We start from the raw sequence: 13,889 nt of genomic DNA on the forward strand, positions 1-13,889 counted from the left end.
ACGCTCTCCGTCTCTGTGAGATTGGAAATTATTGAGATTTTTCTTGTCACAGCTACCAGAAGACTTCACACTTTCAGACACGTTGCTCACGTCACATCTACGTTGTCTCTGTCAGTTGGAGGCTGCGCAGTAAAGCAAGAGATCACCGGAAAAGTGCTTCTAATAGCCTTCACTGGTCTCCGTCCAGAGCAACGGGGTCTATTGGTCCATTATATACTGTCTATGCATCTAGTATGTAACGGCTTTCAGGCGCGCTAGCAAAGCAGACAGCCAGACAGCCTCAGCTACCGCGAGCGTTTTTTTTCCACATTTTTTTTTTTTTATTCGATTATTAATTTTCACCTTCAAAATTCTTTTTTTTAAAACTATTCGAATAAATATTCGAATTTAGAATATTCGTTGACAGCCCTATATGAGACTGGGCTGATCTCATAGATTACCATAATAATGCCCGAACTGATACCGAACTTCTACAGTAGTACAAATAGATTACCCTACTAATAATGCCCGAAATGATACCGAACTTCTACAGTAGTACAAATAGATTATGTACTCATAAAACGATGGATTGTAAAGTTTGTAAGTACACCAGGAGTTTATTTAAATAACATTTGCCTGTTGGCTTCTGCTCTCTGCTCACTACCAGCAGGAAGACGAGTGCTTAGGGACGTCTACAAATTACAACACCGAAAAGAGATATAACAAACATATTTTTTTATTTAATGATTAAATAAGGTAATGTCTCCAAACTTACCTCAATTATAACTTGTCTCCTGCTAGTTGTACTACAGCACTTACTTTAAAAAAATTAGTTAATTTAAGGGGCGGCCTCTAGCTCACCCAGTAAGAGCGTTCGCCCCATGTTGGTTGAGTCCTGCAGCGGCGCACGGTTGTGTTGAGTCCGACCTGCTGCCCTTTGCTGCGTGTCATTCCCCATCTCTCTCTCCCTTTCATATCTATCCAGTCTAATAAAGGGAAAACCCCCCAAAAAAAGTTAAGTTAATAAATATTTTTGTTGTATCTCTTTTCGGTGTTGTAATTTGTAGATGTCCCTAAGCACTCGTCTAACTGCCAGTAGCAGTAGCAGCAGAGAGCAGAAACAAAACCTTAAAACAACACTAAATTAACTAATTATTTAGTTTTTTTGGGCCCCGAAATCTCCATCACTAAACCCACCAGACTCCATGTAAATAATCAGGACTTTTAGCGTGTATAGAGCCAGCATATTTCCACCAGACTCCATGTAAATAATCAGGACTTTTAGCGTGTATAGAGCCAGCATATCTCCACCAGACTCCATGTAAATAATCAGGACTTTTAGCGTGTATAGAGCCAGCATATCTCCACCAGACTCCATGTAAATAATCAGGACTTTTAGCGTGTATAGAGCCAACATATCTCCACATGTAAATGGGTGAATTAATAGTTTATTTCAACCAAACCAGAGTGGTGATTGTTGGAACAGTGGAAAGATGAACCAAGACGGTTTTTGATAGTTGTATTTTGTTTCTGTCCACTTTGAATGAAGCGTGTTTTACGATGATAAAAGTCCTGATTCTTTACATGGAATCTGGTGGGTTTGGTGATGGGGATTTCATGTTAAACTAAAAGGATCTTACTCTTTAACTAAAAGGTCTATCTCTGTAGGGATCCATCCCATAATGTTGGCAGACACTTAGAATAATAATCTGAGGCTGTCAGCGGCAACAACAGAACTTTTAGTGGATGCTAACTGATGCTGATCATTAGTCCTGTAGGGTTACATTACAGCTCGGTTCTGGTTTAATGCTGGACCAGTTTCACAGATTGTTGTTCGATCAGACACTTACTAAAAACAAGGAGCATGTCTTCAGCTAGTAATTCTTTTATTTGTTTCTTATCAAATTTTCGCCATCTGCAGTGTTGGGAAGGATATTTTCAAAACGTATTTCGTTACAGAATACAGAATAAATGCCCACAAATGTAATTTGTAACGTGTTACGTTACGTTACTCAATCTGAGTAACATATTCTGAATACTTGGATTTCTTCAAGATTACTTCTACATTGAATTGCGTTTTATAAGTGTAGGAATGCGACCATCACATCCAGCTTACTAAACAGGCCTATAATGGTGTGTTCTTTTCATTCCAACTGGCTGAATGTGTACCTGAACAAGCAGATAGATTATTGTATTGGTAGTCCCGAACTGCATACTATAAAAATCTAACCGCGGTCTAAGCTACCACAAGCTAATTTTAGCTAACGTTAGTTAGCATGTCAAACGGGCTGTCAGTCGTTCAGCGGCCCTGGAGCTAGTAAATCAGCACGTAGGAGAATGGAAAGTCCCACGTCAATGTTAAAATAGCAAGGTGACCAGTAAAACTACAGCAGACGACTACCCTTGGCTAATTAAAAAAATAACTTACTTTAAGATGCTTCTTCAGGTTGGAGGTGGAGTAATTTGGAGGTGAAAGGAGGTTGGTTGCTGGCAAGCAGAGGCTGCACGGCACAGTTAGCTGTATTTCATTCTCCCTGTTCCTTCTTTAATGTGAAATGCTGTTTGAATTTCCAAGATAGAAACTTATTGCTGCCCTCCCATAGGAAAAATGTGTTGCTCATCTGTTGTTCAATCTCATCTCTTGAGATCAATTTGAGCTTCTCATATTCATATCATTATGTGATCATTTGTTTTAGCAGTTACTTCTCCTAAGGGTCCCTTAGGAGCAAGACATAAGCTAAAAAGAGACAAGACACCAGTAAGACAAAGGAGGTTGAATTGAGAAAACCATTTGAGCAATACTTGAGAAGTGGGATAAACAGAGGAAATCTCATAATTGTATACCCCTGATCTCAATTGTGTCTTGGTTATTTGAAGGAGAATTAAAGAGAATAACATGAGATGAATCTGAGACTTTTATGAGACAAATCTGAGAAGTATGAGCCTTAAAAGAAATCTTATTATTGTGTGTCCAATGTCTCTTCCATCTCTTGATTATTTCTCTTTATTGTCTTATTGAAGCTATATATGAGAACGATATCTGAGGTATATTTGAGAAATACGAGAACAAATTGAGAATGCAATTTAAAGATTAATAATCTTTAGTAATTAGAAATAACTGTAAAAACAATACTCAATATTGAAAAGTTGAAAACTTTATTTGTGTTAACACCATTTATTTGTGTAACACCAGTACAACACTTCCAGACAAAAAACACTGACCAGCAAGTGGAACGTGGGGTACGTGGAACAACAATGTTAGGCTGACACATGAAAAGTACGGTGGCCTGGAGGTGCAAACCAACATGAATAGATAACAGAGTTTGGTTAGCATGCTATACTAACTATACACACTTGTACCAACTCAGCTCACTCCTCAGATGTAGGTGCTAGAGTGTGGGGACATCACTAGTACAGTACAACACTTCCAGATTGTAAAAATAAAACACTGACCAGCACGTGGAACGCGGGGTACGTGGAACAACGTTTGGCTCACACACATGAAAAGTACGGTGGCCTGGAGGTGCAAACCAACGTTACAAAATCTGAAACACTTACAAAGCTTGAGACAAATTTACATTTTAGAAAACATTTTTACATATGATAAAACAAAATTACATTACCATAACACATTTACAAGTCCCGAAACAAATTTAAATTTCACCAAGACAAATTTACAAATAACATCAACCGGAAAGGGAATGTACCAACTCCGAGGTTGAAGGGTTTAAATAGCCCGCCCTATTTGGATGAGGAGGGCATGTGACTGATCAGCTGATCAGCATGGGCGCAGCTTGAGTTGTCTACCTAATTTTGAAAAAAACTTACTTAGGATTTCATCAACTTTTTTACGGTCAAGGACCCGCTTTCCTTCCTTTCCTGAGGGGTTGTTGCCAGGGCGACCAAAGGGCACTGCATTTTGACACTCCTCAACAGTGAAGAAATGATCAAAAAGTGCATGAAACAGACGCATGCAATTTGGTTTTGATGCGTGATTCATGGCAGCAAGGCAGAATGATGAGATGAATATGCTGCTCCCAGGAAACAGCTCCTGCTGGCCTGATGGTGAAGCTGGGCTGCCACAATATCTCTCTCCAATTAAGTCGCAGAGAGTCTGAAGCTCTCTGATCTGGCCTGGATCTGAAAGGGAAAATAGTACAAACAATACAGGAGTGAGAAAATACCAAGCTACTCTTTAAAATGGTTAAAGAGCTTTAATGGCAGGCAAGTTCATTTTTGAACATAATTAAAACATGCCTAGATAACCTTGCATAGGCTACAACATCACAAGAAAAAAAAAATAGAGAGAGAGAGAGACACTTTGGAATATGTCTGTGGGAGGTATATAGAATAAACACTTGAGGGATCATTAATAAAACCAAGGCTTGACAAACAAACCATAATAAAAAAAATTCTTGAAATTCTTGTCACAAGAAAACATTTCCATTTCATTTTTTTCTTGTCATGTTTTGTCAAGCCTTGATTATATTAATTACAGCTGATGTCCTGTGTTAATCCTATACATCTGTCTTCCAATGATGTATACCTGAGTATTCCCCTTTTCCACAGCTGATGGTTATTGCACTTATGGGACCAATAGATGCATATACAGTAGCTTGTTCGTTGTGTGTCATGTCTTTCTACATGGCCTGAAGAATGCCTATGTGAGGCCAAACATGTAGACATGTTTTAATATGTCCCAAGACTAAGTAGCCCACCATTAACTAGTGTGTCCCCTACAAAGGCTTTACTTGGGTGGCCCGCCCAAGAAGATGAAACAAGAACTCAAAACTATTACTGCTGTACTTAATTTATATTAATATTGAGGAAAAAGGAGTGAAAATGGATTTTACTTAATTGTACCAGTTCAGATTAATTTGATCACCTTTAGCCCATTTACGCACTTTACCGTATCATTAAAATATCACAATAACAATTAATATAATGAATTGTTGTGCTGTTAAATTATGTTCATACTATAATATATTATTGCTATAATTTAATTAAGTGTTATTTCTTATTTGCTAACAATATCAAGGATTATGTGCAATAAATAAGCTTAGTTTATAAACCTTCCCATACCATTTATACTGTCTGTTTAACTCCACAACACACTTTTCTGCCTTTTTTCTAGGATCGTTCAAACAGTGTTTTATGTGTTCAAGGCCCAATCACTAATATAGGTACAGAACAATTACATCATGAATGAATTAGCAGAAATTACTTGCCTATTCTCGAGATGACTTCATCGATCCTTCCCTTTTCCTGTAAGATTCTTTCAAACTCCCCCTTACAATCCTCACATGGTGTCCATGCATTTTCTTGCGGGCTGGCTGCATGGCCTCTGCCAGGTGATGGACCGGAGGTGTTGAGGCTGTACGGTGATGGGCTGGGTGTATGGCCTCCACCAGGTGATGGACCAAAGGTGTTGATGCTGTACGGTGATGGGCTGGGTGTATGGCCTCCACCAGGTGATGGACCAGAGGTGTTGAGGCTGTACGGTGATGGGCTGGGTGTATGGCCTCCACCAGGTGATGGACCAAAGGTGTTGATGCTGTACGGTGATGGGCTGGGTGTATGGCCTCCACCAGGTGATGGACCAGAGGTGTTGAGGCTGTACGGTGATGGGCTGGGTGTATGGCCTCCACCAGGTGATGGACCAGAGGTGTTGAGGCTGTACGGTGATGAGCTGGGTGTATGGCCTCCACCAGGTGATGGACCAGAGGTGTTGAGGCTGTACGGTGATGGGCTGGGTGTATGGCCTCCACCAGGTGATGGACCAGAGGTGTTGAGGCTGTACGGTGATGGGCTGGGTGTATGGCCTCCACCAGGTGATGGACCAGAGGTGTTGAGGCTGTACGGTGATTATGTAATAATTATGACAAACCTACCCATAGGGTGGTGGTCCAGCTGTGTTGCGGCCTGTTGCATGTCCCCCGTCAGGTGATGGATTCAGCGATGGGATTTTCTCGCCATGCTCAGACAGTGGGCTCCTATCTATTATAATGGTGTCAGACCCTGACGTTGAGTCTGATGGCTTATCGCCTTTTAACATATTTAAAAAGGACTCCTGTGGAGTTGGTTGGCCTTTTGGCGGCTTAGCCTGATCTTCCCCTGAAATATATTCAACAGTGGCCCTATAAAATTTTCCATCTGACCACCCGGAAAACAGGATCTCCTGATCTAAGATCTTGCAGCTGCACAGGAGCCTCATCTCTTGCCAAAATGTCAGATCCTTTAAAGATTTTGCCGGTATAACCATCCTCCCATCTGACGAATGCAACACACCCTGAGAGAGAGAGAGAGAGAGAGAGAGAGAGAGAGAGAGAGAATGTTTAATTTCTATTTCTATTTGGCCACAACAATTTAGACTGGTATTTTTAGACATCATTTGGACCATAATGTTATGATTATTACCCCCAGAAACTATTACCTTAATACTTTCCAGATTGCTCATTTGGGGGAGGGGAGCTCAGGTTCTTCATTTTCTGAGTGGGAACCCGTAGCCTCTTTTTTGCCAGCACTTTGTTTTTCTCCATCCTGTTAATGAAAAAAATACATTTTAGATCATTAACGCTAAGTATAATATAAATAGACACTATTTTAACCTAATTCACTTCATATTTTTGAGGCAAGAATGGTATCAAAATGAGCAAAAATCAAATCAAATTATTTTCCTAATTGATTGTTAGTTTTATAACCTATAAAACCACCAAGATTAAAATAATTTAAAGATCGTGAACCATGATAGCATCCCTATTCTTGGGTGAGCTTTTGCAGAAAATCTGCTCACAACATACGGACTCGTGACACAATATGTTATGAACTTGCTGATCTGAAATTTCATCAGAGATGTTTAGTGTAGAGCAAAAATAGGAGGGCGGCTCCAGTCAACTAAGTCAAATTTAAATTTAATCAAATCGTGACCTTCATTTTTTTAAATCAAAAGTCAAATCAAATCATGGTTTTCAAGAATTGCCACACCCTAGAATTTCACAGTCAAAGAAACTGAATAAATAAATGAACATCTGGTAACATGTAGGCTAATCAATATTTCAATTAGATATTTCACAAGTGTAACTTAACGTTACTGTACATCAGTGGTTCTCAAACTGTTTTCATTTCAAGGACCCCCAGTTTGATATGCAACGTAGAACCTAACATTAGCCGTTAGCTAAAGTTAACGTTAGCTGTTAGCTAACGTTAACTTAGCCAACCATCCCATTTTCGACGGTCTGAATAAAAATAACGTTACAGTTCGGAGTTTCTTTGTCAATTACTTGTTGGACAGACACCTAATTACCTAATCCCCACCTTCCAGTGGACCACTCCGTCGCCACAACTGTTAATATTTTACCTTATGATAATGTCAAAAGAATTTCTTCGGCGTGGCAGGGGCAAAAGCCAACAGGTGCAGCAGCAGTGACCAACGGACACTTCTCTCCCCCCAGCGAAATTACAAATCCCACTATGGTAGCGTCAAGACCCGCCCTCCAATGACTACTATTGGCCATTATTTGTTCAGGTCCTATCCCCTGACCAATCAGCTATCCTAACCTTAACCACTCGAGGTGAAAAGCCTAATCCCAACCAATCAAGCTGCTTCGTAGGGTGGGTCTTGGCGCTACCATAGTGGGATTCGTAAATTTGCCTCCCCCCAGAAGTTAACGGTGACGTCTCCCGCACGTGCAACGTTCAGCTTCTTCTTCTTTTTTCGGCGGTTACTGCACTGCCCGTTGTGCAGTGTGAGGCAGAAATGGCTCGAGTTTGGAAGAAACAGCAAAGCTCTCTGTAAAGGATAACAACTAACGGAAAGTAATAGCTAGTAGTGGTAATAGTAATAACAGACTCTTTTATCACACATGAGGTAGGATTCTTGGAGTAACGTCACCGCATTGCAAATAATTTAAGTTTTGGAACTCAAAATTGTAATTAATGAATTGTATGGCTTGTGTCAGAAATCAACACATTTTGTAAGTTGAACATTATGTAAATAAACCATATATCTCAAATTATTTGCCTGAATTGATTACTTCTTTTCTAAAATTTTGCGATGAGATAAACTGAGATATGATTATGGTATAATATTAAATAATGTCTCATACTGAGACTAATTTGAGAGCTTGCATACTCTAATTTTTCCTTTTTGCTGAAACACTAGAAAAGAGACAACTGTAAGAGAATCTGAGAACTCAAATAGTGAGAAGTGAGAGACAGAACCATGTATATTTCTCACTGAGATATAACTGAGATCAAATTGAGACATATTTGAAAGCAGCACAGTATGTCTCATTTTTCTCTTAGTTGAGATCAGGAAAAGAGACAGCTGTGAGATAATTTAGAGAACTTGCACAGTGCTCAATGTGAGACTTAATTCTCAGAGAGACATTTGAGAAGAATGGGAAAACCACTTTTGTCTTGATTAGTGCTCATTTATATCTAGGAGATGTAAATGTGACATAAAGGAGATCTCATCTTCAATTTTGCTTTGCTACGGGCTGTCTCTGTCGTGCCGGTTCCGACTCCATTGTTACTGATCACGGAGCTAATTTTTTCGATTTCATATCGGGCCTTCTGGAAAATGTGATAGAGTTGCCTTAATTTATTGAGAGTGAATAAACTCGTGAAACAAAGAAGTATCGTCATGTAATCCATTGATTTCAACCATGTAACTGTATTCTAAATACCAACTATTTAAATTGTAACTGTAACTGAGATCAGGTAGTCTTCTGAATAGGTTGAGCAGCTCTCAAATTGTACATTGTTTGTCTGCTATTTAATTACTAAATTCACTTCTGATACTTTTTTATGCGAGAAATCAACTATATAGAGGTCAAATATGTGTCGTTTTACGACAAATTTTTATCTGACTGCGTGTCGAAGTTCAGGCCCGCTGTGAGCTAGATGGAGCTCTGTCACGGCTGGCAGCCTGCGGCACTCGATACCCACGCAAAGTCACCATTTCTGGATTACTGGACTATCAAACGCTGCTACCCTGACGGAGCTCCAGGACCAGCTGCTCGCTGCTCTCTCTCTCCTCCTGCTAAACGGCCGGTGTGTGTGAGTGAGAGCGTGGTCAGTGAGCTTGTTACGCCCACAATCTCTTACCACATGTTCCAGTTAAAGTGCCCATATTATGAAAAAAAAACCTTTTTTCCTGGATTTGGGGTGTTCTTTTGTGTCTCTGGTGCTTCCCCACGCATACAAACTTTGAAATAAATCCATCCATGCTGTTTTGAGTGAGATACGGTTTCTGAATGGACGTCACAGTCCGAAATGAGCTGGCTAACCACAACCGTTAGCTCGTAGCGTTAGCGTTAGCATGCTAACGCTAATGCTAACGCTAGCATGCTACGTCGTTCTCAATAGCAAAGCACTGCTACAACACACACAAGTTCACCATAATCTACAAAAGAACTACTTCCATGTGCGCCCTCATTTAGAAGTCTCCCAGCTAATCCTGCCTTGTAACTGACCAAAGTTGGAGAAATAGGCTTTCTTTTACTGTCTCTAGAGTTAGCTAGCTGACATGATCTACATCTGAGCTACATGTGCGAGTGCAATCAAAGATAGTACAGAAGAAGAAGATGAAAAGAGGTCTCACTCTGTAGCTAAAACAGAAACCAGGTGAAAAGAGGATCTGCAGCAGTGAGAGAGAGCTGTGCAGTACAACAAAAATATGGTGTTTTTTGAAAATTAAACCATGTAAACCTATTATGGTACAATCTTAAAATACAGTTATGAACCTGAAAATGAGCATAATATGGGCGCTTTAATCTTATATGGATATGTGTGTTGAGTTATTTAAACAAACAATCGGGGAAATAAACACCTCTTGTCTGCGAATGAGCTGGATGTAGCTTATCAATGATATGTGTTGTGTTTGCAGACACTGGCATTTATGTATATGTTTCACCACCAGTAGGTGGCACTATGAGTGGTGTAATGAAGGGAAGTTACCGAGTGGTAAGGGTAGAAGAAGGAGAGAAGGTGTGTAGAAGAAGAGTGTACACGAGAGTGAAGACAAGTGCTACAAGTGAAAAAGTAATGCTGAAAATGAAGTAAAGTCTGAAGAGAATTAACCGTCTCCGTTTTGTCCAAGAACACAACAAAATTGGCAACGAGGATGAGTATTTCAATGCCAGGTCCACCTCCGTTTCTTCCTCAAGTGGGTGAGCCGCCAATACCTTTTACTACGTGGAGAAAGATTTTTGACAACTACATGCTAGCCATACATGCTACTGGAAACACGTGGCCAGATGCTAGGAAACGTGCAGTTCTACTTCATAGCCTGGGTCCGGAGGGACAACGTGTTTTCTACAGTCTGCCGGAGCAAGGTACGACATTTGACGAGGCTATGGCCGCTCTCGAAAAGAACTTTGTACCGAAAGTCAATGTGGTGGCTTGCAGACACACATTCAGACAACGTGTTCAAGGAGCTGATGAAACCGCTTCCCAGTACGTAACCGCTTTGAGAGCTTTAGCCACGCATTGTGATTTTGGACAGATGGAGAGTGAAATGATACGGGATCAACTTATCTCGAATGCGTCTCTCAGTGCTGTGAGAGACAAATTACTGCTTGAGGATAATATCACATTGGAGAAGGCTCAGACGATTGCATGCCAGGTGGAGGAGGCAGTTAAAAACGCTACGCTGCTGTCTTCAGCCAAGACAATTCCAACTGCTTCAGTTCAAGCAATCAGAGCCACTAATGCTCATTTTCGAGGGAAAAGAGGAGCGCGCCCAGCTAAGCCTACAGCTACATCAGACCGTCGTGCATACACAAATTCCAACCAGCAGCAACGCAAATGCTTCAGATGCGGATCCAATAAGCACTTGGCTAATGAGAAAAGCTGTCCAGCTGTTTCAGTTACATGCAATAATTGTGGGAAAAAGGGACACTTTGCCAAGGTATGCAAATCAACTGTTAGTGAAGTGCGTGAAGTTGTTGTTCCAGAACTAGCCGTGCTGTGTGTAGAGGATGCTAAATATGTGGCAGCAGCTTACAAGAAAATTACATGTACTGTGAACATTGAAGCACCAGAGGGAAATTCTCATACTGTGGAGCTCATTGTAGATACAGGAGCTGCTGTTTCGATCCTGCCAGAGTCAATGTACAAACAATACTTTGGAGCTTGCCCACTCAGTGAACCTAGAGTCAGACTCGTCACTTATGCTAAAGGAGAGTTGCCTGTGCTCGGATGTCTGTCAGCAACTGCTGCAATAACAGATACCCGCAACAAAGCTTGTACAGACTTTTACATTGTTAAAACTGGATCGCCTTTGTTGGGCCTGGACTTGATTAATGCACTCAATGTCAACATCATTGGAGGCAAAGTCGTTGATGAAAATGAAAACGCCAAACCAAACTCCACAGTGTACAATGTTGATTCTGCCTCACCCCATCAACTTGGATGTGTGGAAGGTTTCATTCACAAAGTTCAGACAAACAGTGCTGTGCAGCCAGTACGTCAAAAGTTGAGACGTCTACCACTGAGCATCCGTGAGCAGGTGTCAGCGGAGCTCAACCGCTTACTCCAAGCAGGCATTGTGGAACAAGTGGATGCATCTGAATGGGTGAGTCCCCTTGTAGTAGCATGGAAGCGTTCAGGAGGGATACGATTGTGTGTTGACCTTCGTGAACCAAATAAGAGTGTGATCATGGACTGCTACCCTCTTCCTCATATGGAGGATTTGTTCTCAGCGCTAGCAGGTGCCACACACTACAGCCAGATTGACTTGAGTTCCGCTTATCATCAACTACCGCTGCACGCTGAGAGCCGCAACTTGACCGCTTTCATAACGCATGAGGGCGTCTTCAGGTTCACACGAGTCCCATTTGGCCTTGCCTCCGCTCCCTCTGCATTTCAGAAAATGATGCAGACAATCCTGAAAGACCTGCCAGGAGTACAGAACTATTTGGATGATATCATTGTGTACGGAGACTCAAAAGAAAAGCATGACCTGAACCTGCGAGCAGTTCTTCAGCGTCTTACAGATGCAAACCTTCAGATCAACTTTGACAAAAGCTCGTTTGGTCAAACCAGCATTTGCTTTTTGGGGCATGCGATCTCCAAAGAAGGGCTACGCCCAAGCCCAGATCATCTGACTGCCATTGCTGAAGCCCCCGCACCGAAAGACATGGCAGCACTATGCTCCTTCCTAGGACTGACTTCCTGGTTCAGCAAATTCTTGCCAAACTATGCTACACTGGTGGAGCCAATGCGACAACTGCTCAGAACTAAAACACAGGCCGAGCTACAGTGGAATAACGCAGCAGACCAGAGCTTCACGGAACTGAAAAGGATGCTTCTGAAAAGTCCTGCTCTGGCTGTCTATGACTCCAAGCTACCTACCTATGTTACTACAGATGCTTCAGATTACGGGTTAGGGGCTGTACTGACTCAGTTACACTCAGATAACCAAGAACGCATTGTGGCCTTCGCTTCTCGCACGCTGTCAGCTGCCGAAAGGAAGTACTCAACTACTGAAAAAGAGGCCTTAGCCTGTGTATGGGCAGTGGAAAAGTGGCGTACCTACCTGTGGGGACAAAGATTCACACTCCGAACTGACCACCAAGCACTCACGACTCTTCTAAACACTAAAGGCATGAACCGAGCTGGCATGAGGATTGCCAGATGGTCAGCTAGATTGATGTGTTTCCAGTATGACATGCAGCACCGGCCGGGTAGTCAGAATTTGTTGGCTGACTGCCTCTCATGTGTTCCCCTTGCCGACTCCAACAATGAAGTGGAGCCTGAGGACAACCTATACACAGAAATAGCAGAGGTCTCTCCACTTCTCGCTGCACTGCCACTTTCAGAGTTCAAAGCTGAATGTGAGGATTGTCCTGAACTTACACAGCTGCAACATGTGATCCGTTCCGGGTGGCCTAAAGTGAAGAAAGCTCTCCCAAGGGATATACAGCCATATTTCTTGGTGCGGCATGAACTTGCTGTTGAGTCGCCGCTTGTCTTCCGTGGAACACGCCTGCTGGTTCCCAAGTCTCTTCAGGAGAAAGTGGTACGTCTGGCGCACGAAGGTCATCTGGGTGTAGTGCGCACAAAACAACGCTTGAGGGAACTCTACTGGTGGCCACACATGGATGACCTGGTCCACAGTGTGCTGTCATCATTCAAAATCTGTCAGTCATGCGACAAAACAGCCAAAGTGTCTCCAGCCCCTTTGCAGCCTGTGGAGCTCCCAGAGGGCCCCTTCCAGCATTTGGCTATGGACATTGAGGGTCCGTTTGAACGTGGGACCTATGACTGCAGATTTGCCATCACCCTCGTGGACTACTTTAGTAAATGGCCTGAAGTAGCCTTCACTTCAACAGCAACTACGGCCACAGTTGTGACGTTCCTGGCCGCTATCTTTGCACGCGAAGGAAACCCCTGTGCCATTACAACAGATAATGGGCCGCAATTCACTTCATCTGCCTTTGCTGATTTCCTGAAAGAAAGGGGAATTAAACACATCAGGACGAGTGTCTACCACCCACAAGCGAATGGGTGTGTTGAACGCTTTAATAGGGTATTGAAAGACTGTGTTCAAGCTGCAGAGGTAGCTCATCGTCCATGGAAAACGGCAGTCACTGATATGCTGCAGAGCTACCGTGCCACAGCTCATGCAACCACTGGCGAAGCTCCATTCTTTCTCCTGAGAGGGAGACCAATGCGGACAAAGCTCGATGTCCTTCCTCCAAAAGACGGGGAGAAATATGAGCACATCCGGTCCAGAGTCGTTCAACAGCAGGCCAAGAGCAAAAGATACACTGATTCCAAGAGAGGCGCGAAGCCTTCCAACATCGCCGTGGGTGTTAAAGTCCGCATACGCAAGCCTTTTCATGTGGGAAAGGGAGAGAGACAGTACACTGACCCTGTGACTGTAAAGAAACAGACTGGACTGA

Source organism: Perca flavescens, chromosome 15, assembly GCF_004354835.1.
Source record: "Perca flavescens isolate YP-PL-M2 chromosome 15, PFLA_1.0, whole genome shotgun sequence".
Taxonomy (NCBI): Eukaryota; Metazoa; Chordata; class Actinopteri; order Perciformes; family Percidae; genus Perca; species Perca flavescens.